Below are 26,151 nucleotides of genomic sequence, written 5' to 3'. Positions count from 1 at the left end.
AGGACCAAAGTGAAGTACTGTTCTCTTTGACGCTTAAACCAAACAAAGGGCCACTGCTTACCAATTGCTGCGGGCCTCACTTTGTCTTAATACAGGACTGGATAAAATAACAAGTGACAATGAGAGTACTTGGGAACAGGTGAAGTTCTTAGCCAAGATCGCTTGTAAACAACCTTTATTGTCGATTGCTGGTTTCGGTAAGCATGGTTACCGTCTTCAGATCTCGATAAAAGAGTATTACTTGTCTCCTTTACCAGTTGTACAAGTAATCTTTCTAAAACATTGCAAGGTATGTGAGGGACGAGATAACCAATGCATCGCCAAATGACTGTGTCCCACACGTCACGCTACTGAGTACTTCGTGGCAACCAGGGCACCGCTAGAATGGCTGCCAGGAAGTACACAGTAGTGTGGGCTATATAACATCGGCATTTGGCGAATTGCTCGGTATATTGGGTTTTAACCTTGACTTGCAGATGTATCATTCAGCTTGTCACTCACGTACCTGGAAATGTTTCAGGAAGTGTACTTGTACAGCTGGGCTAGGAGATACGTAACAACATTTCATCGATATCTGAAGATGGTAACCAAGCTTACCGAAACCGGTAATCGGTCGTAAAGGTTGTATACAACCGATCTTGGCTAAGACGCTCACTTTCCTTCATGTTTTTATTACAGATCGCCCCATAACACATACAGAGAGTAAAATAATAGATAATGAGAGTGTCTTTAAAATTTATGGTCCAGTTATCGGCATCTTCATACGAATTTCTCAGTGAGACCCGAATTCCACGAGAATATTCCTATAAACTATTGATATCCTGAAAAGATTAAAGTATCTTTTCTTTCTTCATGTCCAACCCGTCTCCTAGTTCTAATGCTAAATTTCCAACAGATGGTATGTTTCTTATATTACAGGGTTTATACAAAAATATGCAGACAACGCGAGAAATACATGTTTGAACATAAATGCAGATGACAGCTAAGCACGCAGGTTGCACTGTTGCATTTGACCAAGATCCGCACCAGTGCAATGTGTTTAACACGCCGCAAATGCACGTAGCAGGAAAACTGGACATCAAAGCCATAAAGCCTGGGCTGTGGAGGAATGACAAGAAGTTATTTGGTCGGTTGAGTCTAGTTTCACACTGTTTCTGACAGGGTTTACGTGCGAAAAGTGAAGCATGGTGACAGCTCGACGACGATTTGGGCAAGCATATCATGGGCCCATGGATACTCTGGTTGGTCCAATTACAGTCAAGGATTACGTGATCATTTCGGCTGATCGGGTCCATCCCACTGTACAATCTTTGTTCCCATATGATGATGCTGTGTTCCAAGACGACAGGGCTCCTGTTCAAACAGCTCGCATCGTCTACATCTACGTCTACATCTACATTTATACTCCGCAAGCCACCCAACGGTGTGTGGCGGAGGGCACTTCACGTGCCACTGTCATTACCTCCCTTTCCTGTTCCAGTAGCGTATGTTCGCGGGAAGAACGACTGTCGGAAAGCGTCCGTGCGCGCTCGAATCTCTCTAATTTTACATTCGTGATGTCCTCGGCAGGTATAAGTAGGGGAAAGCAATATATTTTATACCTCATCCAGAAACGCAACCTCTCGAAACCTGGACAGCAAACTACACCGCGATGCAGAGCGCCTCTCTTGCAGAGTCTGCCACTTGAGTTTGCTAAACATCTCCGTAACACTATCACGCTTACCAAATAACCCTGTGACGAAACGCGCCGCTTTTCTTTGGATCTTCTCTATCTCCTGCGTCAGCTCGACCTGGTACGGATCCCACACTAATGAGCAATACTCAAGTATAGGTCGAACGAGTGTTTTGTATGCCACCTCCTTTGTTGATGGACTACATTTTCTAAGGACTCTCCCAATGAATCTCAACCTGGTACCCGTCTTACCAACAATTAATTTTATATGATCATTCCACTTCCAATCGTTCCGCACGCATTCTCCCAGATATTTTACAGAAGTAACTGCTACCAGTATTGGTTCTGCTGTCATATAATCATACAATAAGGGATCCTTCTTTCTATGTATTCGCAATACATTACATTTGTCTATGTTAAGGGTCAGTTGCCACTCCCTGCACCAAGTGCCTATCCGCTGCAGATCTTCCTGCATTTCGCTACAATTTTCTAATGCTGGAACTTCTCTGTATGCTACAGCATGATCCGCGAAAAGCCGCGTGGAACTTCCGACACTATCTACTAGGTCATTTATAAATATTGTGAAAAGCAATGGTCCCATAACACTTCCCTGTGGCACGCCAGAGGTTACTTTAACGTCTGTAGACGTCTCTCCATTTGGAACAACATGCTGTGTTCTGATTGCTAAAAACTCTTCAATCCAGCCACACAGCTGGTCTGATATTCCGTAGGCTCTTACTTTATTTATCAGGCGACAGTGCAGAACTGTATCGAACGCCTTCCGCGAGTCAAGGAAAGTGGCATCTACCTGGGAGCCTGTATCTAATATTTTCTGGGTCTCATGAACAAATTAAGCGAGTTGGGTCTCACACGATCGCTGTTTCCGGAATCCGTGTTGATTCCTACAGAGTAGATTCTGGGTCACCAGAAATGACATGAAACGCGAGCAAAAAACATGTTCTAAAATGCTACAACAGATCTGTGTCAGAGATATAGGCCTATAGTTTTGCGCATCTGCTCGACGACTCTTCTTGAAAACTGGAACCACCTGTGCTCTTTTCCAATCATTTGGAACCTTCCACTCATGGCTGTTAGAAAGGGGGCAAGTTCTTTCGCGTACTCCGTGTAGAATCGTCCAGGTCTGGTTATCTGAGCGCGAAGTTACCATGTCCCATCTTCGCTGGCCGCCACAGTCCCACCAGACCAAAATATTATTGTGCCATTGTGGTCCACTTTGGAGATGAAGTGTGCGTAATCGCTATCCATGTCGGACACTGTTACTTGAATTGGCCACTGTCTTTCGGGAGGAATGATATAAGATTCTTTTGACGATGCAAGTCCGGTATTTATCCATTGCGGACGACCAGAAATGACAAAGGGTTTCCTACACCGTGTTAGACATGGTAATGTGTTGTGCAATTGGTGTTTCCGTATTTTTGTCCATCCACCGTGGTTTTATGCTGAATTACAGTAAATATTTCCTTCATACGCTACAACAAAGCTCGTTTTCGAAATCTAAACACTAACTGCGCTACGATCAAATTTGCTCGACAACGACATGGAGATGACATAATGAAATATCAGTCTGTAGTTTTTAATTTTGTAAGAATCTATAGAGTATCTTGTCACCTGCTGAGACCTTGCTCATAATAACTGGTTATAAAATACATAAATCTGAGTTTGGAATTAGATGCACTCTTGACCGCACACAAACTACGTTTTCTTTGCAAAAATTTGTCCAATCGCTCTCGGGATATGATCTGTGACATTTCACTTTGCGTTGGACACTCAGGAGGGGGCAGGTACGATTAACGCAGGAGGTGGAGGATATCCGTAGAAAATCGTTGTGTTTCGTTGTGAGAGGGTTTAGAAAGTGCGAAAATGTAACGGAAATGCTTCTGTGGTATCTACATCTACATTTATACTCCGTAAGCCACCCAACGGTGTGTGGTGGAGGGCACTTTACGTGCCACTGTCATTACCTCCCTTTCCTGTTCCAGTCGCGTATGGTTCGCGGGAAGAACGACTGTCTGAAAGCCTCCGTGCGCGCTCTAATCTCTCTAATTTTACATTCGTGATCTCCTCGGGAGGTATAAGTAGGGGAAAGCAATATATTCGATACCTCATCCAGAAACGCACCCTCTCGAAACCTGGCGAGCAAGCTACACCGCGATGCAGAGCGCCTCTCTTGCAGAGTCTGCCACTTGAGTTTATTAAACATCTCCGTAACGCTATCACGGTTACCAAATAACCCTGTGACGAAACGCGCCGCTCTTCTTTGGATCTTCTCTATCTCCTCCGTCAAACCGATCTGGTACGGATCCCACACTGATGAGCAATACTCAAGTATAGGTCGAACGAGTGTTTTGTAAGCCACCTCCTTTGTTGATGGACTTCATTTTCTAAGGACTCTCCCAATGAATCTCAACCTGGTACCCGCCTTACCAACAATTAATTTTATATGATTATTCCACTTCAAATCGTTCCGCACGCATACTCCCAGATATTTTTCAGAAGTAACTGCTACCAGTGTTTGTTCCGCTATCATATAGTCATACAATAAAGGATCCTTCTTTCTATGTATTCGCAATACATTACGCTAGAACACGGATATTGAGCGCATGGCGAGGTTAATCTTTAAAATTTCGAGAGTACTTGCGAAGAAGATTCAGGTAAGACATTACTTGGCCCGGCCGGCTAGCCGCGCGGTCTAACGCACTGCTTTCCGGGCGGTAAGGCGTGCCGCTCCCCGTCACGAATCCGCCCGGCGGATTAGTGTCGAGGTCCGGTGTGCCAGCCACTCCGTGGATGGTTTTTAAGGCGGTTTTCTATCTCCCTCAGCGAATGCGGGCTGGTTCTCCTCATTTCGCGTAAGTTACACTATGTCGGCGATTGATGCGCAAACGCTTTCACCACGTACGCGTAACTATAATTACTGTACCACTCAAACATTGGGGTTATACAGGGTGATTAAAAAAGAATACCACAACTTTAGGAATTTAAAACTCTGCAACGGCAAAAGGCAGAGCTAAGCACTATCTGTCGGCGAATTAAGGGAGCTATAAAGTTTCATTTAGTTGTACATTTGTTCGCTTGAGGCTCTGTTGACTAGGCGTCAGCGTCAGTTGATGCTAAGATGGCGACCGCTCAACAGAAAGCTTTTTGTGTTATTGAGTACGGCAGAAGTGAATCGACGACAGTTGTTCAGCGTGCATTTCGAACGAAGTATACTGTTAAATCTCCTGATAGGTGGTGTATTAAACGTTGGTATAAACAGTTTACAGAGAATGGGTGTTTGTGCAAAGGGAAAAGTTCTGGACGGCCGAGAACGAGTGATGAAAATGTAGCACGCATCCAGCAAGCATTTGTTCGCAGCCCAGGAAAATCGACTCGCAGAGCTAGCAGAGAGCTGCAAATTCCACAATCAACTGTATGGAGAGTCCTACGAAAAAGTTTAGTTATGAAACCTTATCGTCTGAAATTGGTTCAAGCACTGTCTGCAGCTGATAAGATTAAAAGAATCGATTTCTCTGATTTTATCCTTGCTCAAATGGAAACAGATGAATCTTTCGTTTCAAAGATTGTGTTTAGTGATGAAGCAACTTTCCACACTAACGGGAAAGTCAACCATGTCTGTATATGGGGCACTGAAAATCCGCGGGAAACAATTCACTATGAACGTGACACGCCTAAGGTGAACGTTTTCTGTGCCATTTCAGCCAATAAAGTTTTTGGTCCCTTTTTCTTCGAAGGTGCTACTGTAACTGGAGTACAGTATCTGGAGATGTTAGAGAATTGGCTGTTCCCTCAGCTCGAACAAGAAGCACAACAATTCATATTTCAGCAGGATGGAGCGCCACCACATTGGCACTTATCTGTCCGTAACTACCTGAACGTCAACTACCCGAGGCGATGGATCAGCCGCCAGGCAGCCGGTGACAGAGCACTTCATCACTGGCCTCCAAGAAGCCCTGATCTTACCCCCTGCGATTTTTTCTTATGGGGGTATGTTAAGGATATGGTGTTTCGGCCACCTCTCCCAGCCACCATTGATGATTTGAAACGAGAAATAACAGCAGCTATCCAAACTGTTACGCCTGATATGCTACAGAGAGTGTGGAACGAGTTGGAGTATCGGGTTGATATTGCTCGAGTGTCTGGAGGGGGCCATATTGAACATCTCTGAAGTTGTTTTTGAGTGAAAAAAAACCTTTTTAAATACTCTTTGTAATGATGTATAACAGAAGGTTGTATTATGTTTCTTTCATTAAATACACATTTTTAAAGTTGTGGTATTCTTTTTGAATCACCCTGTACTATTCTGGTGTGAGACGTTCCCGGGGGGAGGGGAGTCCACTGGGGGCCGAATAGCACTGGGTTCGGTGTGGGGCGGTGGTGGGGTGAGCGGACTACTGTAACAAGTTGTGGGGTTTTGTACGACTGAGAACTACGGCGGCGACGAGCCTCTCCGTTGTTTCTAGGCCCCCAGTTCCGTACACTACAATACATTACTTCCTCCTACTTACCTCTCATTAAATAACTACAGCGGAAAAATCTCTGAAATTTGAACTAGTGGAGAGGCGTGCTGACGATCGTTCATCCAAGGCACATTTCGTGAATGGGGCTGGAAAAGGAGGGGAGGGGTAAATGGTACGAGATGTATCCACCGCCGCACACCGTAAGCTGACTTGCCGAATGATTTTTCTTTTGGGATCAATCAGCATATATGAGATGTCATAATGAATACTCCGAAAATAGCTGTATTCGTGATATAGTAAGTTGGGATTATTGTTGACCATCAGCTTCTTTGTATTTACGTCTAAAGATATATTCAATAAGTCTCTGATACGAATCAGGCTGTAATGCAATCAAGTCAATAATACAATAAGATACGTACGACACCAATGAGTATATCGATCTCTCCAGTTGGATAAAAATAACTTCGTATGTGTATATAACCATAAACAATCAGTTGTTTCATATTTACACACTGAGATGATAAAAGTCATGGAATAGCTCCTAATACAGTGACGGACCTCCGTTTGCCCGGCATAGTTCGGCAGCTCGACGTAACACGGCCTCAACGAGTCATTGGAAGCCCCCTGCAGAAATACTGAGCCATTCCTCCCTCTATAGTCTTCCATACTTGCGAAAGTCTTGCCAGTGCAGGATTTTGGGCAAAAACTGATCTCTCGATCATGTCCCATAAATGTTCGATGGGATTTGTGTCGGGGCGATCTGGGTTCCCAGATCATTCTCTCGAACCGTTCAGAATGTCCCCAGAATGAGATTTTCATTCTGCAGCTGAGTGTGCGCTTATATGAAAGTTCCTGGCAGAATAAAACTGCGTACCCGACCGAGACTCGAACTCGGGACCTTTGCCTTTCGCGGGCAAGTGCTCTACCATCTGAGTTACCGAAGCACGACTCACGCCCGGTCCTCACAGCTTTACTTCTGCCAGTATCTCGTCTCCTACCTGTTCAGAACGTACTTCAAAACAATCGTGAACAACTGTGGCCTGATGACACGGGGCATTGTCATCCAAAACAATGCCATAGATCTTGGGAAACGTGGAGTCCATGAATGGCTACAGCTGGTCTTGACGTTCCTGAACATAACCATTTCCAGTCAATGATGCTTTCAGTTGGACCAGAGGACCCAGTCCATTCCATGTAAACACAGCCCACACAATTATTGAGGCACCACCAGCATGCATAGTGCCTTGTTGACTACTTGGGTCCATGGCTTTGTGAGGTCTGCGCCACACTCGAACCCTGCCATCATATCTCACCAACTGAAATCGGGATTCATCTGAATAGGCTACGGTTTTCCAGTCGTCTAGGGTCCAAGCGATATGGTCGTGGGCCCTCTGCTTTTAGTAAAGGCACGCATCGGTCATCTGCTGCCACAGCCAATTGACGCCAAATTTCGCATTACTGTCCTAACGGATACGTTCATTATTCGTCGAACATTGATTTCTGGGGTTATTTTCTGCAGTACGCTGACAACTCTAGCACTGACAATTCTACGCATACACCGCTGCTCTCATTCGTTAAGTGGAGCTCATCGGCCACTGTGTTCTCCGTTGTGAGAGATAACGCCTAAAATTTGGCATTCTCGGTATACTCTTGACACTGTCGATCTCGGAATATTGAAGTCCCTAACTAATTCCGAAGTGGAATGTCCCATACCTCTAGCCCCACCTCCGATTCCACATTCAGAGTCTCTTAATTCCCATCATGAGGCCACAACAAAGTCGGAAGTCTTTCACATGAGTCACCTGAGTGCAGCTGACAGCTCTGACAGCGCACTGCTGTTTTATACCTCGTGTATGCGGTACTACCGCCGCCCGTGTGTGAATATCTCTGTCTCATGACTTTCGTCACCTTGCTGTACATATAACACATGTGTAAGAAAGTAGTACTACTTGACTCATCATTATCATCATCATCATCATCATTTGAGACTGATTATGCCTTTCAGCGTTCAGTCTGGAGCATAGTCCCCGTTATAAAATTCCTCCATGATCCCCTATTCAGTGCTAACATTGGTGCCTCTTATGATGTTAAGCCTATTACATCAAAATCATTCTTAACCGAATCCAGGTATCTTCTCCTTGGTCTACCCCGACTCCTCCTACCCTCTACTGCTGAACCCATGAGTCTCTTGGGTAACCTTGCTTCTCCCATGCGTGTAACATGACCCCACCATCTAAGCCTGTTCGCCCTGACTGCTACATCTATAGAGTTCATTCCCAGTTTTTTCTCTGATATCCTCATTGTGGACACCCTCCTGACGTTGTTCCCATCTACTAGTACCTGCAATCATCCTAGCTACTTTCATATCCGTAACCTCAACCTTATTGATAAGGTAACCTGAATCCACCCAGCTTTCGCTCTCATACAACAAAGTTGGTCGAAAGATTGAACGGTGCACAGATAACTTAGTCTTGGTACTGACTTCCTTCTTGCAGAAGAGAGTAGATCGTAGCTGAGCGCTCACTGTGATGACATTATTCTCCAAGGACTTTCGTACGAAAGGCTCAAGCAGGCTAGAACTGGCGATGAATGCTTGTGTGCGATACATATGTGACGTACCCTATTTCGCCTATATTTCTCCTGCATATGAAGAATTATCATCGTGACTGCGTGCCGATAGTCGTAGACTTTCTATATCTGCTCTATCGTCTTTTCAATCATTGCACTCCCTCTATTTTAACTTAAACTATTACACCACCGTCTGAATAGCACAGTAGAAACCCTCGGTTCTCAACTAAGTAAAATCTTCTTTGCACAATCACATAACACTGCCGTGTTCTCCACATCAACTTCTGTGTCAGGAACCAGACTTTGGGTCAATGTTCCGCAAAAACCAGAGAAATTAAATTCCTTCCTGAATTCAGGAGACAGTCAGTGGCCACCTTCTGTCACAAGTTTTCTTTTATAGTCTGCAGCTTACTCTCGTCGATCCGTCCTCATTCACAACTTTTCCACCTCCAATTTTCTAGAGTTCTTTGTTTCAGTTCTGTTCATTCCCAACAAGCACTGTCAGTTCAACATCATCCTCTTTCTTTATGACTTCTACTTCAACAATAAACAGGTATTTTATTGCGTTGTACCAGTCCATATCATTCTTACTACTTTACTACTACTATCATTATTAGAGTAATTATTATTATTATTATTATTACCACTGTGTTACTACCACCATTATTAGTGTCAGTTATTATTATTTTATTATTATTTTTACCACTATTATTATTTTATTATTATTATTTTTATTTCTATTATTATTGTTATTATTCCTCTGAATGCTTTTGTAATATCTTGTTGTTCCTGGTCAGACCTATGGAAGGGCCTTAAGGCAATAATCTTGTCGGGCTAATAAGCAATAAATATAAAGAATTAAAAAAGAAATACAAGTATGGCTATCTATTTTAACAAGGAGTGTGAAAAAAGGGGACTTGTCCCGACTTATACAAGAGCCTACATCAATTTTTCTGTATGTAAGAAAAATCCAAAGTCCTTCAGACCTATCATTAAGAATATTATTTTTAATAGGATAAAAAATCTGTACGCTAAAAAAGACCGTCTTAACGAAGAAGCATACCATTTGTACTTAAATATCACAAACACTTATCTTGTTAACTATAATTTTAATGTTGACGACATGTGGACGCAAATTAACGAACATCTAGAGATTTGTAAAATAGGTATAATGCAGAAACACGAGAAGAAGCTCAGCAATCTTCTTTGTCTGCTTTCTAATAAAAAATGCTCTCAGAATACATTTTAAAAAAGCAGTCACGTCTTTCATGAAAGAATTTTAAATAAAACCAACATCGTCTTTACTGAGAATCTAAAATTCCTGTTAGGAAAAGGACTAAAATACAATGTCAGGCCTAACCTATCAGACAGAAATGTGAGAGAAAATATGCTTGTTGATTTAAAAATCGGTCTCTGTTATAATAAGATAGATAATGCTTCTCAAGCCATATCGGAGCTGCATGATGATCTGACTCCTAAATTATAGAAAGAAGTAAGGTCAGCCATTAACAATGCAATATTTCTTATAAAACCTTTCCAAAAGAAACTACTCATCAATATGAACCCTCAGCCCCCTAAACTTCGGTCCCACTTCAAAATTCATAAACCTAATCGTCCAATACGTCCAATCTCCAATAGCATGAATAGCGCATATCACGATTTCGCCCGATTCTACACGAAACTTTGAAAAAATCCTTCGTTTTCGAAAATAATTATTCCGTTCCTAACAGCCATGTTCTGGTCCAAAATATTAAAAACTTAGTATGCAGTTCAGACACCAAGCTTTTTTCCTTAGATATTAAAAATCTTTTTACCAATGTCCCGGTACATGAGACGCTCATCACTGTGGAAGAAAACTAACGTCAATTTAAAAAAGATCTATCAGATGAACAGATTACTGATTTTATGAATCTCATTAATGTCGTTGTCAAGTACAACTGCTTTGAATTCAACGGACAGCTGTACCAGCAGTCTGATGGGCTCGCTATGGGCAACCCTTTAGCCGGCATCCTCGCCGACATCTTTATCAATTCGTTGGAAAAAAACAAGCTGTTTAACCGTGTCTCAGACGCTTCACTAGGTATCCTTTCTTACACAAGATACGTTGATGATATTCTAGTCATCTATAATCGACCCGCCGATAGAATTGATCATATATTTAAACTTCTTAACGACCTCCATGAAAAAATTTCTTTCACTATTGAACTCGAAAACGATAACCGCCAATTAAATTATTTAGACTTGACGCTTACAATAGAAGACAATAACATCACTTTCAATATTTTACGAAAAGAAACGTATACAGACCAAATCGTGCCTGCTTCCTCTTTTCATCCACAGTCTCAAAAAAATTGCCTTTTTTCACTCTGCCGTCCACCGAGCCACCTCCATACCACTTTCAACAGAAAAGCTTAAAGTGGAGATTAATTTACTTAAAACCATAGCAGTCAATAACGAATATACGCCTAACATAGTGGACGATATCCTAAAAAAGAAAACTGCAAGAACTACCACGCTCAACACCTCATGCACTGAAATTAACCCAAAAAAACGTTTTTCTATTCCTTTCATAGGACCCATTTTCTATCAGATTCAGCGCATGCTTCGCAACAAATACAACTGCAATGTTGCCTTCTCTACTAATAATAATCTAAAGAGAAACTTCATTCATAATTTGAAGTCCATTCGCTCCCATACAGAAAGTTCTGGCGTTTATAAGATCATCTGCGATACCTGTTCCTCCTATTATATAGGGCAAACCGGACGTGCTTTCACCATCAGATACAAAGAACATCTTTTGAGAAAGAACGGCACCAGTCCCCTAAATTCATCCCTTCCCGATCATCTCTTAATTCTGCACACCGAAAAGAAGGGGCGTAGGTTAGATGTCTTAGAGGAATTGGAGATTTTCAAACATCTCGCTCGTCATGATGGCCTCATTCTCAACGAACAGCTGCAGCTGCGAAATAAAAACTTTTTTGACTGTATAAAGCCATTGCTTGATCTTTGATTCAGATTTGCTCATGCAGTTTACCGAAATGTTGTTTTCCTGTCACATCTTTGATGTTTTCTTTTATGTCATAACTTACGTTTTTACGTTACAAAATGTATCTCTATTTAAAGCAGATAAATTTGTAACTTCATCCTGTTATTATTAATGCTTACATTATGCCTGAATCAGCTGCGTCACAATTTCATATGTCTAATTTTGAATGTACAGTAGCCTAGTTATTTCTGCGGCTACTAGATGGCGCTCGTAGCAACACCATGTTTACTTTCCCACACTTTCTAAAGTGGGCACTTCAGTCTTGTTGTAACCCTTGTTCACAGTACGAGCAGCCCTTCGCGGCTCGCCATCTCACAAGTGTTCAGGACGTCGCCTTTCCGGCTCAGATCTTTTTGAATATGTGACTTGTAAGTACTGCATCTTTTCGAGTCAGTACAAACTTTAATTTTATTAATGTACTATATACCTAATGTTTTAGTACAGATAGTCTAATTCTGAAGACGTCGCTCACAGTAGCGTCGAAACCAGGTCAATTTTGACTTAATATTTGTGACCGAGGGCTTATTTGTTACAATATAATAAATAAATACTTGAATTCATGTTTATGAATTTTATATAAATTTCCGTAAATTGGTTTTTGTCAGTTGTTTCAAAGAAGAATTAGTGATTATTATCGACACAGGTTGTAAACTCCTTCATGTTATATTGCACCTCCATTCTTCTTCGCTGCCGCAATGTGAAATGGACAGCCGTGCCGAAAGAGTGTAGGTAATACCTCTGAAGACAAAAGTATCATTTGTTATGAGTTCAAATATTAGTGAATATAACTGTCGTAAATTTCAGGATCTTTCTTTCATTGGAAGTATTCCGAATAAAACAATCCTTTCATCAGTTAAAGTTTCTTTGTATCAGAAATGGTATCCGACGTATCACCCTCATATCCTATGTGATTCACAAGGCTACCAACAAAGAAACAAGTAACAGTTTACAATTCTAGACGTATATGAGGGATTCGAAGCAGCTTACTTAAAATGATTAACGTCTGTTTCGAAGACAGATAATTGAACTTTGAACAGTGAAGACCCTGTTGCATAGCCAATCTTCTCAAGTTCTAATATCTCGACTATTGTAGGAACGCTGGCAATCATGTGTTTACAGATTCGCTAGGAGGCCTTCAACAACTACTAAACTTCGAGACGTAACTTGGGGAATCGCTTGCTCCCCACATCAGTTGCAATCTAAACACCCAATCTGAGCATTCGGGTGAGATTATGGCTGCTTACAGGTAATTTATTCGCAGTTCTTTTTCTCCATACACTGTCCACGACGACAAAAGTGGACGACTTTCCTATGTGGCCTTAAAGATGCTTGCTCAGAATCACTCTATAAGCTATGACGTTTAGAAATCGGCTGCTATCGTCCGTCGTGACAGACGCAATCACTCGCTTTTTTTCGTGAAATAAAAGCACAGTGACTAAACTAGTTTCCATTACAGATTATCTGGTGTCGTGTCTCTGAAAATAAATATAGTATTTTCTCGGCACAAGCCACACAAGTGCAGCCTATTTTTAAAATTTATTGCTATTTACAAATATGTCACTGTGTACACATTGACGGCGTTCCGCCGTAACGGACTTTGTCATTAAATTCATAAAATCCTTTATGTGTATCTGTGTATTTCTGTCCACGTTCGCCACCATTGGCTTTTGCATCAATTAATTTTTGTTTGTCCAGGCAGCTGGCTCTACGCTGAAAAACAGTAACCGCTAGTTATTAACGAGTTCACATTGACATTTCCGATAATCATCAATGCACTAAAAAAATTATGATACTTGCGTCCCACATTATCGTAATCACACAACAGTTTAATAGAAACTATTTTGCGTTTGCGAATTAGTCTCAAATTGATCAAAAAGTTCTGTATTTACATAATTAGCATAACTGACGAGTCTTCGTTCTTGTGAAAGTAATTTCAATTAATATTACCATTGGATGTTTCAGCATATATGAAATATCAGCAGATAATATTTGTCGTCGTTCGACGCATGCAGTTCACAGAGTAGTATTTGAAAAGGCATTAACAGCCGTTAACGGGAGAGAGGCTTTACAGCGTTCATCATAAATTCCTGCGAGCGTGGTTGCATGCCAGTCTGCTATGCGTTCTGGTGACTCGCAACGTTAAAATTCGTGTTTCGTGCTCCTCATGCGCACTACTCTCAACAGCGAAGTAACAGAACAGAATTGTAGCCACTGCGCTTTCATCACCGAAGTGCGGAGCAGGCTGAGACACGGAAAAGAGATCGGTGTGGTCAGCTACACAGCTGGCGATAAGGGTCTCATAAAAATTAAGGCTGTTTTCCTGATCTTATTGAGCAGACATAGACACATTAACTTTGCTTTTTAGTATGGTTTAAACAAATCGTTTTGGTTCCAGAACGGAACGTTTTATTGCAACAAATTCGTTGATATATATATATATATATATATATATATATACACATATATATATATATATATATATATATATATATATATATATATATATATATATATATATATGTAGGATGTAGCATCAATTTTTGGCAAAATTAGCATCAGTTGTTGGTGAAATTCACTGGTCCATTGTGTTAGTTAAAGATAAGACACGTAAATTCAAAAGTTTGTCACAGCAACTTGGGGGCATGACTTCTTAAGCTGATTGTACGATAATTCTCACGCTTGTGAGCTCTTACAATCCTTGGAATTGTGTGGATGACGTTTTTCGAAAGTCAGGTGGTATATTGCCCTTCAGACACGTATTTCGTGCTTCTGCTAAAGCGTAAATCATATATGCCCATAGCCAGCGATCGCCGATCCCTTTTGCTGTTGTGAGCGTCGTATTCGAACTCCGTGTTAGAGCAGGCTTAATCCCTTCATATATTTCAAAATAAGAAAATAAAACAACGAGCAACGCAGAAAACATAGCAAATCCGAGTACAAAAAGCATTTGTACCGGCTACCGAGCATTTCTTGCTGAGATTGGCAGTGTAAGACAATTCAGCCCCAACCCACAGCCTCACATACAAAGTCGCGAAATTCACTGTGTGAAAATTGTTACCAGAATTCATTCTCATTCTGGAAACAACCCCTAGGCTGTGGATAAGCCATGTCTCCGCAATATTCTTTCTTTCAAGAGTGCTAGTTTGCAGGATTTCGCAGGAGAGCTTCTGTAAAGTTTGGAAGGTAGGAGGCGAGATACTGGCAGAAGTAAAGCTGTGAGGACGGGGCGTAAGTCGTGCTTGGGTAGCTCAGTTGGTAGAGTACTTGCCCGCGAAAGGCAAAGGTCCCGAGTTCGAGTCTCTGTCCGGCACACAGTTTTAATCTGCCAGGAATTTCAAATTGTTACCTTCTCACGGTTGAAACTACACTAGCGGCCCTGGCGGTGAGAAATGATCGCGTAAGGTTAATGTTTGTTATTTTTCTAGCTAATAACGAAATGGTTGATATATTTTTGCTTTCTAAGCATTAGTAAATTAGCAAGACACACGAATGATCGCGAAATAAATGTAAAAACAACGAAATCTCATTAATCGAGAGACATAAAGTACTACTTATCCATGAAGAAATACTTTCTAATGTGTGTATAACTGCGCTGAAAGAAAGAGAACATAAACACATGTTTCATGCACGAGGAGCATATACACTGACACAAAAAAATCGCAATACCACGAAGGAGTCGTGCAACATAAACGAAAGTTGGTAGGCATTTTTCTGCATCTGAAAGACCACTTCAGACGCAGAGGCTCAAGCAGTATACAGAGAAAAATGTAAGTAGTCTGTGCAAATGAAAGCATCGAGGTCAGCGTAGGTAATACTGCTCAGGGAGGTACCAGGTACAACAGTGGGTCTCTGGTGTCCACAGAGGGGCTGAACCTTTCTCCAGATCTGACAAGGAGGGGTTTGTGGTCTAATAGTAGATACCATTCCCGGCATTCTTGTTTCATCGTTTTATTTGCTGGTGGACCTAAGCCGTTTAAGGGCAATGAGGTTCTCCATCGATGGATGTCGCTTATGGTGTTGAAGAGCCCATTTTCGATCTATACCAGCCATGCAAATTTCAGAAGTTCACTGCCTTCTATGAGGGAACTCCGAGGAATAGAGAAACACAAAGTCTGCTGTTGATAGAATAGCGGTCTTTGTGCTCTGAACAGTGGCATCGAAACCTCCATGTGGAGGGATGCTAAGGGCGACGGCAGAGGCAAAGGCATCTTAGGATCAAAACTGTTGTGACAACATCAGGGTGGATGGCCAGGTGAGTAATGTTGAGGGAGAAACAGGACGATCGGAAAGTTATCACTGTCACATAGGTCACCATGGACTCTCCAGTGGATGCGGGGGAGAAGACTAGGTCTGCAAACGGAAAGAGCAATGGCCAAGTAATGCTCATACGATGCAGTGAAGTGTGTGGTGGACCAGAGCTCACGAGAAAAAATCAAGCTCTGCGAGCAAAGTTTTGATATCTTACCTCAACCAGTAGTCGTAGCTGAGCCGCGTGGGGTAGCCGTGCGGTCTAGGGCGTCTTGTCATGGTCCGTGTGGCTCCCCTCAACGGAGGCTTGAGTCCTCCCTCGGCCGTGTGTGTGTGTTGTTCTTATCGTAAGTTAGTTTAAGATCGATTAAGTTGTGCGTAAGCTTAGGGGCCGATGACCTCAGCAGTTTGCTCCAATAAGACCTTACCAAAAATTTAAAAAAAAAAGTCGTAGCTGCACCCCACAAACAGTTGGGAGCATTGAAGTTACCAAAAATGAGGAAGCATGTGGGTAACTCAGAAATCACTGCAGACAACGAGGTCTGAGATACTTAACAGCCGGCCGCGGTGGTCTAGCGGTTCTAGGCGCTCAGTCCGGAACCGCGCGACTGCTACGGTCGCAGGTTCGAATCCTGCCTCGGGCATGGATGTGTGTGATGTCCTTAGGTTGGTTAGGTTTAAGTAGTTCTAAGTTCTAGGGGACTGATGACCACAGATGTTAAGTACCATAGTGCTCAGAGCCATTTTTTTTAGATACTTAACAATAAGGAGGGAGGTACGCACTATAGACGATAAAATACAGTGATGTCTTCCAACGAACAATCACCGACTTCAGTGACATATAGAGTGGCATGTGGTTGCTGTAGATTGAGCCCAGAACGTACATTCCAATTCTTCCTGATGCCCTGTCATAGTCAGCTCGATTTTTAAAATATCCCTGATAGCCATAGAGGGTAAGGATTTGGAATACTTGGAACGAAGTTTCCTAGGGAACAATGCAGAAAGCAGGGGAAACAAATAAGTGATGTCGTGGCTCAGATGTCGGTGGAAAAAAAACTCACTACAGTTCATTTAGAAGATGATACTGTTTGCATCCTGTGGGGGCGTGAAGGGTCCAAGGAGGTGGGTCATTCCCTGCTGCCGCTGGTTGTAAGAATATTGCATACATATTGGTTCTGAGATTGTGTTGGAGGATCCATCGCCACAGGAGCCACCAGCATTTTCACCTCAAGCACGTAGATAGTACATGCTGGGTCCGGTGGCGGGGGGTCAGTGGAGTTTCCTTTGTCCTGGAGATCTTTTTTTTTTTTTTAGTAACTCTTTTGTTGGACGATTTCGATATCCTCAAATTCCTGTCTGCGCTAGTTTCAGGGAGAGAGAAGGAATGCGAAGTTCTTTGGGAGAAACCTGTGGCTCCTTCAATCATTGCTTCTGTCTGGCTTTATGTAAGAAGAATCCTGGGAGATGGAGTGTCGCCCCCGTCTAATAGGAGTGGAGCTAGTAACGCCAATTAGAGTACACAAATTAGGTTTCCTTTATATAGGCACTGTAACGGTTGTAAGAGTTAGTTACCTTTAAGATTGGACGTGGCGACAAATACACCATTGTCAACACCTCACTGAGTTTAGACAAAGTTGTGTAATAGGGCTGCGAGAAGCTGGATGTTTCTTTTGCGATACTGCAGAGAGATTTCTTGGGAATGGTAGCCACTGTAAACGGTTTCTGGCAGCGGTCGCAAGAAGCCCGGGCTCATAACGGATACTTGGCATTACCATCGTGTTCGGCGCAGGGCTTTGGCACTTGGCAGTGCGTCTGCAGCAGCAATTAGAGCAAGAGTAGGCACCACAGTTGACACAACTAACTATTGTAAATCGGTTACTTAAGGACAGCTCTGAGCCAGACGCCTGTAGAGTGCATTTCACTGACCACAAGCCAGAGCCAGCTCATTGGAGGGTAGTGGAGAGGTCTGTTGTATTTTCTTATGATACTTGGTCGTACCTCGGTGTCAGTGATGGCCGTGTGTTGGTTAGGAGGAGGGCAGTTGAGGGCCTGCAAGCAACCTGTCTTAATACTAAACACAATGAACCTGCACCAGGAATTGTATTTCGTATGACAGCAGGAACACTCGTGGTTATTCCACGCACCCTGACCGCAGGTCTGTAAGTCAGTCCGTTGATTCGACCTGTTGTGCTGCCGTTAATGACCAGCATTCCAGGGGTGTTTTCCGACGGGATAGCCCTAGGCTACATATCGCTGTTGTAGCCTAACATGCCGTACAGAGTATCGACAAGTTCGAGGTGCATTCAAGTTCTAAGGCCTCCGATTTTTTTTTCTAATTAACTACCCACCCGAAATCGATGAAACTGGCGTTACTTCTCGACGTAATCGCCCTGCAGACGTACACATTTTTCACAAAGCTGCCGCCATTATTCCATGGCAGCGGCGAAGGCTTCTTTAGGAGTCTGTTTTGACCACTGGAAAATCGCTGAGGCAATAGCAGCACGGCTGGTGAATGTGCGGCCACGGAGAGTGTCTTTCATTGTTGGAAAAAGCCAAAAGTCACTAGGAGCCAGGTCAGGTGAGTAGGGAGCATGAGGAATCACTTCGAAGTTGTTATCACGAAGAAACTGTTGCGTAACGTTAGCTCGATGTGCGGGTGCGTTGTCTTGGTGAAACAGCACACGCACAGCCCTTCCCGGACGTTTTTGTTGCAGTGCAGGAAGGAATTTGTTCTTCAAAACATTTTCGTAGGATGCACCTGTTACCGTAGTGCCCTTTGGAACGCAATGGGTAAGGATTACGCCCTCGCTGTCCCAGAACGTGGACACCATCATTTGTTCAGCACTGGCGGTTATCCGAAATTTTTTTGGTGGCGGTGAATCTGTGTGCTTCCATTGAGCAGACTGGCGCTTTGTTTCTGGATTGAAAAATGGCATCCACATCTCATCCATTGTCACAATCGACGAAAAGAAAGTCCCATTCATGCTGTCGTTGCGCATCAACATTGCTTGGCAACATGCCACACGGGCAGCCATGTGGTCGTCCGTCAGCATTCGGGGCACCCACCTGGATGACACTTTTCGCATTTTCAGGTCGTCATGCAGGATTGTGTGCACAGAACCCACAGAAATGCCAACTCTGGAGGCAATCTGTTCAACAGTCATTCGGCGATCCCCCAAAACAATTCTCTCCACTTTCTCGATCATGTCGTCAGACCGGCTTGTGCAAGCCCGAGGTTGTTTCGGTTTTTTGTCACACGATGTTCTGCCATCATTAAACTGTCGCACCCACGAACGCACTTTTGACACATCCATAACTCCATCACCACATGTCTCCTTCAACTGTCGATGAATTTCAATTGGTTTCACACCACGCAAATTCAGAAAACGAATGATTGCACGCTGTTGAAGTAAGGAAAACGTCGCCATTTTAAGTATTTAAAACAGTTCTCATTCTCGCCGCTGGCGGTAAAATTCCATCTGCCGTACGGTGCTGCCATCTCTGGGACGTATTGACAATGAACGCGGCCTCATTTTAAAACAATGCGCATGTTTCTATCTCCTTCCAGTCCAGAGAAAAAAATCGGAGGCCCTAGAACTTGAATGCACCTCATAGCGTTGGGCTGCTCGATCAACAGACCTGTCTCCATTCGAGCACGTACAGGACATCATCGGGTGACAACTCCAGTGTCACTCACATCCAGCGTTAACCGTCCCCATATTGACCGAGCAAGTGCGAGAGGCATGGAACTCCAGCCCACAAACTGACATGTGGCATCTGTAGAACACAAATTACACATGTTTGCATGCTTGCATTAAGCATTCTCGCTGTAACAGCTGTAATTAATGTACCAGCATTACACATTTGCAATGAGTTATCTCGCCTTTACATTAACCTGTGATCTTGCAATGATAGTCATTTAAGGAAGGGGGGTGGCGGAGGGGGGGGGGGGGGGGAGAGCGTCAGACGGGCCGACTTGGAGCAGGAGAGGCACCACAGGACATTTTAATTTCCACTGTCTATACTTTTACAAATAAATTCATAAAACTTGGCAGCATGACCAGAAAGCATTCAGGATTCTTCAAAAACGTAACAAAATAAGTTTTTTTTAACATGTGAAATTTCATAAGTTTTTCACTTACTATTGGCTGTATTTGTTGCTGTAGGTACACTTTTCTTCATAAGTAAGAGCGATTCTTCGATGAGTTTTGCACGGCATGCAAACCATACTTAAGGGTGTATGAAACTCTAGAATTTATTTAATTTATGAAAACCTGAATGAGTTGTTACATTTTAAACTTCATGTTTAGAAAAAAACTGAAATTTTATAGATAATTATCTCAATATTTACCACAGTTTTTAATATATGTGGAAAATTCTGACGTCCTACCCCCCTTAAATACCTTACGTAGACAAATGTATTCCTGAGATTTCATTGCTCTACATTAATCATGTATTGGTGTAGCTATATTTTTTCCGTCAGTGTATTTCTGTTGTTTTCTGTTCTCATTATGATATGCACTTTCCTTTACAGGTAACAGTCTTGTATGGATTCTAATGATTCACATACTCTCGCACTTCAGTCGACTTTCTAATACACGAATGGTTTTGTAAATGTTATCACTTCCTTTTCAACAACTAATGTATTGAAGACTCTTCCCGCTTGTGGCTCATATGTAGTAGCATACCTGGAATTGATTTCTTCTGTATTGGGAAAGAGTTTAATTGCCTTCTATGTTTCATCACATCTGTGTAGTTTTCTCAACATGTACAATTCTGATGGTTTATTTTTTTTTATGTTGGATGACGAAGGTATTTCATTCCATACAAGTTTCCTACGCTCTACATTATCCGATTTGACTGGAATTGTAGTGTAGAAATCAACATATTGTTAAGTAGGGCCGCGCGGGATTAGCCGAGCGGTCTAGGGCGCTGCAGTCGTGGACTGTGCGGCTGGCGCCGCGGAGGTTCTAGTCCTCCCTCGGGCAGGGTTGTGTGTCTTTGTCCTTAGGATAATTGAGGTTTAGTAGTGTGTAAGCTTAGGGACTGGTGACCTTAGCAGTTAAGTCACATAAGATTTTAGACACATTTGAACATTTTGTTAAGTAGGCATATAACGTTTTCCTGCAAATGGTGAGGTCGTTTAGTGTTTAATAGACTTTTTTTTGTTCTTATAAGGAAACAAGATTGTACAGTAAACATTTGTAGTTTACAAAAGCGTCGCTAATAAGCTGTTGTGTAATGCACCATTTCATACCTCACAGGGTCCATAGGAAACTAAAGAAAGCTCAGTGTGGCGTCACTTTGTAATTAGTGCCGATTTTTATGGCACTACATGCGCTTTCTGTTGTAAAAAATTACATTACAAATTAGTGTAAACTGTACCATTGGCACTCATCCGACAGAGTGTTCAAAAATAGAGCTCTGTGTCCACTTGCAGCGCTGCTGTAGCAACGTACATGGTGACAGTTATTGAAGTGTATGCAAAACGTAAATTACATACAAACTTCGGCGTACACACACTTCATTCAAAATGTAAACGCCACTATAGATATTCTGATGTAGGTTATGACATGTTCGATATGCCTGCCATCATTTGGCGATGATGTGGCGCAGAGCAATAGCGAATTCTGCGTGACCCGCTAAAGTGTCGGAACATCGATTCTCTCGATGATCTTCTAAATGGCTGTTTTCAGCTCAGCAGTGGTATTGGAGGTATTGCTATTCGCATTGTCTTCACTATAGCCCCACAAAAAGGAGTCGCATGTGTTCAGATACGGGGAATATGGCGGCCAATCGAGGTCCAAGCCTGTGCGGTCCACAAGTCCTCCTCTAGGACATCACTCTCCTGCTTCGATGGGGTCGAGCTCCGTCTTGGATAAACTACATCTTGTCCAAATCAGGCTCACTTTGGATAATGGGGATGAAATCTTTTTCCAAAACATTCGCTTATCGTTTGGTAGTAACCGTGACAGCAAGGAATATCGCACCAATTATTCCGTGACTGGACGTTACACACCACTCAGTTAGCTGTAGAGCGTAAAGACAATTCTCGATCGCGAAATGCGGATTCTGAGTCCCCCAAATGCGCAAATTATGCTTATTGACGAACTCATCCAAATAAAAGTGGGATTCGTCGCTAAACCAGACCATCATGCGCATACTAATTTGCCATAATTCCCCGAGGCCAATCGGGCAGTTTGAACGTCCTAACGCAAAGCGCTCAGAAGTCATGACGATTTTATTTCATATAGTTCAAAAATTGTCACCTTGTATAGCCATAATGAACAGTAGATTCGTGACTATATGTGTTAGAGTGTTCTCTAACTCTGCCTGAATCTTACGCATACCTGTTTGAAACACCCGCTACCTGAAACCGCCCCGTTGAATCGTCCGCATTATACCATTCAACCGGCCACAAGTGACGCGTTCGTCCACAGGCGCGCTTTTTATTGGCTCTGAGCACTATGAGACCTAACGTCTGAGGTCATCAGTGCCCTAAAACTTAGAACTACTTAAACCTAACTAACCTAAGGACATCACACACATCCATGTCCGAGGCAGGATTCGAACTTGCGACCGCAGCGGTCGTGCGGCTCCAGACTGTAGCGTCTAGAACCGCTTGGCCATTCTGGCCGGCGGCGTGCTTTTTATTTTGCAAACAATTTATCGCGCACATCATCTTTCCAAACTGGGCTTCGCGAGACGTTGTGAAATACCAGTACATGGCTACGTTTTTGGTATTTGTGTGCAGAAAATAAAACTTTTGGGAACTATCTCTGATAAAACATTTCATACGGATACATTTCGCTATGAAACAGCATTCATTAAAATAGCTTCGCGTTTTCATATTTTCAGACAGAGTTAGCGTTTACATTCGCTATTTTTGCAAATGGAGATTTTTCAAGTCCCTGATGACAGCCTACAACGCCGACGTCACTCTTTTGTAGATGTGTGGAAAATTATTTACGCTCACGCGTTAGGAAATGTCTGTAGAAGAAAATCTCCAGCCTAAAAACCAACATGGAGTCAATAAACAGAGATATTGCGGAGCGCAGCTCGCTATGTCAGTACATGAAATCCAGAGCAGGCAAAGAATTTTCCCGAGCTGATGCTATGTTCATTGATTTCACGAGGGAATTCGATAAAGTTCTGCACTGGCGCCTAGTGAAAATCTAGTATCGGAACAGATCTGTGAGTGGATTTAGTACTTCATAGGAGAAAGAACTGCTCACGCTCTTAACACAACTAAATTTTCAGCTATGAAATTAATTCCAGGGTACTCCAATTTATTGTTGTAGAGGGGTTATTATTGACAGTATATGCAAATGTACTGCACGACGTTATAATATATGGGAACCTGTTCGCCGACGAAGCTGTTATCTTTAGAAAGGTCGTAGCACCAGCAAACTGCAGAGAAATTCAGGAAGCACCAGAGAGCATCTGCGAGTGGTGCAGGGACATGCAGATAACAGCGACTGTATTTAAATAGGGTGTTTGGCGTATAAGTTGTCGGAGGGATGCATCACTATACGATTACACTTTTGGGGATAAACCACTGAAAACAGTAACAAATGCATAATACCCTGGAGAAACGGTCCACAGCGACCTAAAGTAGGATGACCGCAGAAAGTTGATCTAGAGAAGGCATATGTTACGATGAGATTCATTAGGAGAACCGTAGGAAAATGTAATTCATCCAAGAAAGGCGTAGGGCACAAAACCGCTGTTCGCACTTCTCTTGAGTACTGTTCATTACTGTTGGAGCTGCATCAACTGGGACTAATAGAACATATACGGGGAAAGATGAAATTTGTGTGAAACACAAAGATATGTGATAAAGGTGAGAGAAATTCACTAAGTACATTATACTCGTACTTCATTTTGGCAAGTCAGGTAACTTTTATTGAATTCTGCACAGCGCCGAAAAGTGTTGCAGGTACGTTACACTGCCTGTACATACAGTCGATTGGGTGTTTCAATATTAAAGTCCGACGATTGAAATCCGCTCCTTAGTCACAGAGCCATTTGAAAATCGCTCTGTGAACGTCTTCATTGCTGGAAGATCTCATTCCTTCCAAGATGTTCTTTCAGCTTGCCGAAACGATGGTGACAGATTTGAACTGTATGGCGGATGCATGCAACTCTCCCAACGAAAACGTTGAAGCAAACATATTGTTGGGCACGCCGTCTAGGATGTTGCGTTGTCGTGCCGGAAAATAACGCCTCTGATTAATTGTTCACGTTTTGCCCAGAAGAATCGTACCTTCCCGTATACATAAAATTTGGGGTAGGTTTCCGGTTGTCATCTTACTTCTGTCCCGTCCTGCGATGCGCCTATTATCCGTATATGAGCAGGGCTACGTGTACAGGAAATCCGGAACTTGTACTCGTCTTCTAAGAATACACCGCTCTAGTTGCGTAGTGATCTTAGCGTGGGCCGATATGAAGTCGCTGCGTACTATTGTAAAAAAACCTACGACAAGTGCAGACTCGGACGATTATACGAAGAAATGAACGTCTGTGCTTGCAACTGACAACTGAATGGCTGGACGAAGCAGATTGGTGTTTCTCTCTTTCGGTCTGTGACATATGACTGTGACACAACTGAACAATGGGTGTGGAATTAGCTAGAGCACGGTATAGTAAAAGCTGAACAATCCTCCATTTTGAATCCTACGTTGCAGGCGCTCGTTTAACCTCTGCGGAACCCTTACACTTTTTAATATGCTCATAAGACCATCAGATGTACATTCCTTGTGTAGATAACAATACAGCATAGTAAATGTATTGGCTTCCATCTGGCTTTAAGAGGCAAGCAAATTAAAGTAGGTGATTAGACGAGTATATCGGGATATGGTACGTTAACTTACGTTCCATGTACGTCATACATCGCTGTTCCAAATATTTATCAAACACAGTTAAAAATGAGTAACCAGTATCGAATTTTATGTTTTATATATGCTTTATATATGGTACATCAACTTACGTTTACGACAAGTAAGAGTTGCATTCGTCAAGAATTACGGACTAATGTTAAAATGGAACACAAAAGACTTAAAAATTTCATTTCAGCACAAGAGGGAATTGCATGAGTACTCAAAGTATATTACGGATTTTCATAATTTTATTGACTATTACAAAACCTTTAAAAGAAATCTGTCAGAAGTTATTAACAAAGTAAAAAAATTGCAACTATTATGTTATTACCAACAAGTTGCAAAAAATATTATTAATTTGCTCGTTCTATAAGGTAATTGGTAATTGGAGGAAATTAGGGAAAATGCGGTATGAAAATAGGGGAAGAGGAAATAGAGCAAGTGAATAACTTCAGTTGGGAAGTGTAATAATGGATGATACGTATTGCTCAAGAGAAATTAGGAAAATAATTGCAACGGTAAAAGAAGGTTTCAAGAGGAAACAGATATTACTTTGTGGACCACTAAACAAAGATTTGAGGAAAAGACTTGCCAAATGTTACATCTGGAGAGTTGCATTGTATGGTGCGGAGACCTGGACATCGAGGAAGGAAGATGAAAGAAGATTGGAGGCACTAGAGAAGTGGATATGGATATGAATGGAAAAAGTGAAATGGGAAGACCGAGTATGGAATGAAGAAGTACTAGGAAGAGTTGGAGAAGAAAGTAACATGCTGAAAGTCATCAGAAAGAGGAAAAGTAACTGGATTGGACATTGCTTGAGGAGGGACTGTTTACTGGAGGAACGACTAGAAGGAATGGTGAAGGGAAAAAGTGGAAGAGGGAAAAGATGATATCAAATGAAGGACAATATCAATGGAGACAAATATTCAGAAATGAAAAGACTGGCTAGGGACAGACAAAAGTGAAAGAGGCTTAACCCAAGACAAGACCTGCTGTAAAGCAGAATACACTACTACTATTACTACTACTACTGTTACTATTCTTTCTATAAAATTAACAGTTCCTTTGGATGCTTTTTGCTTTATACAGCTGATGTAAGTAAAATCAAGAAAAGTGGTTTACTTTAAACATAAAATTTTAAGTGGTGTTATGTAAACTTAATCTGCAGCAAGTTTAAAATAAACATACTTCTTACATATATAGTTTCATAACCAACGGTCTGTGAGCACACCTACTTCTAAAACAAAATAAAAAATT

At 42.2% G+C, this 26,151-nt stretch overlaps 1 protein-coding gene across 1 annotated transcript in view; it reads left to right on the top strand.

Moving 5' to 3' along the window:
• Nucleotides 1–26,151, top strand: part of LOC126416851 (uncharacterized) — a 1,707,974-nt gene that overhangs the window by 670,785 nt on the left and 1,011,038 nt on the right. The gene's annotated exons all lie outside the window — the stretch shown is intronic.

This window comes from Schistocerca serialis, chromosome 8 (genome assembly GCF_023864345.2).
Source record: "Schistocerca serialis cubense isolate TAMUIC-IGC-003099 chromosome 8, iqSchSeri2.2, whole genome shotgun sequence".
Classification (NCBI taxonomy): Eukaryota; Metazoa; Arthropoda; class Insecta; order Orthoptera; family Acrididae; genus Schistocerca; species Schistocerca serialis.
Note: the sequence above shows the minus strand (reverse complement) of the source record. Positions and strands in the feature narration are given on the sequence as shown.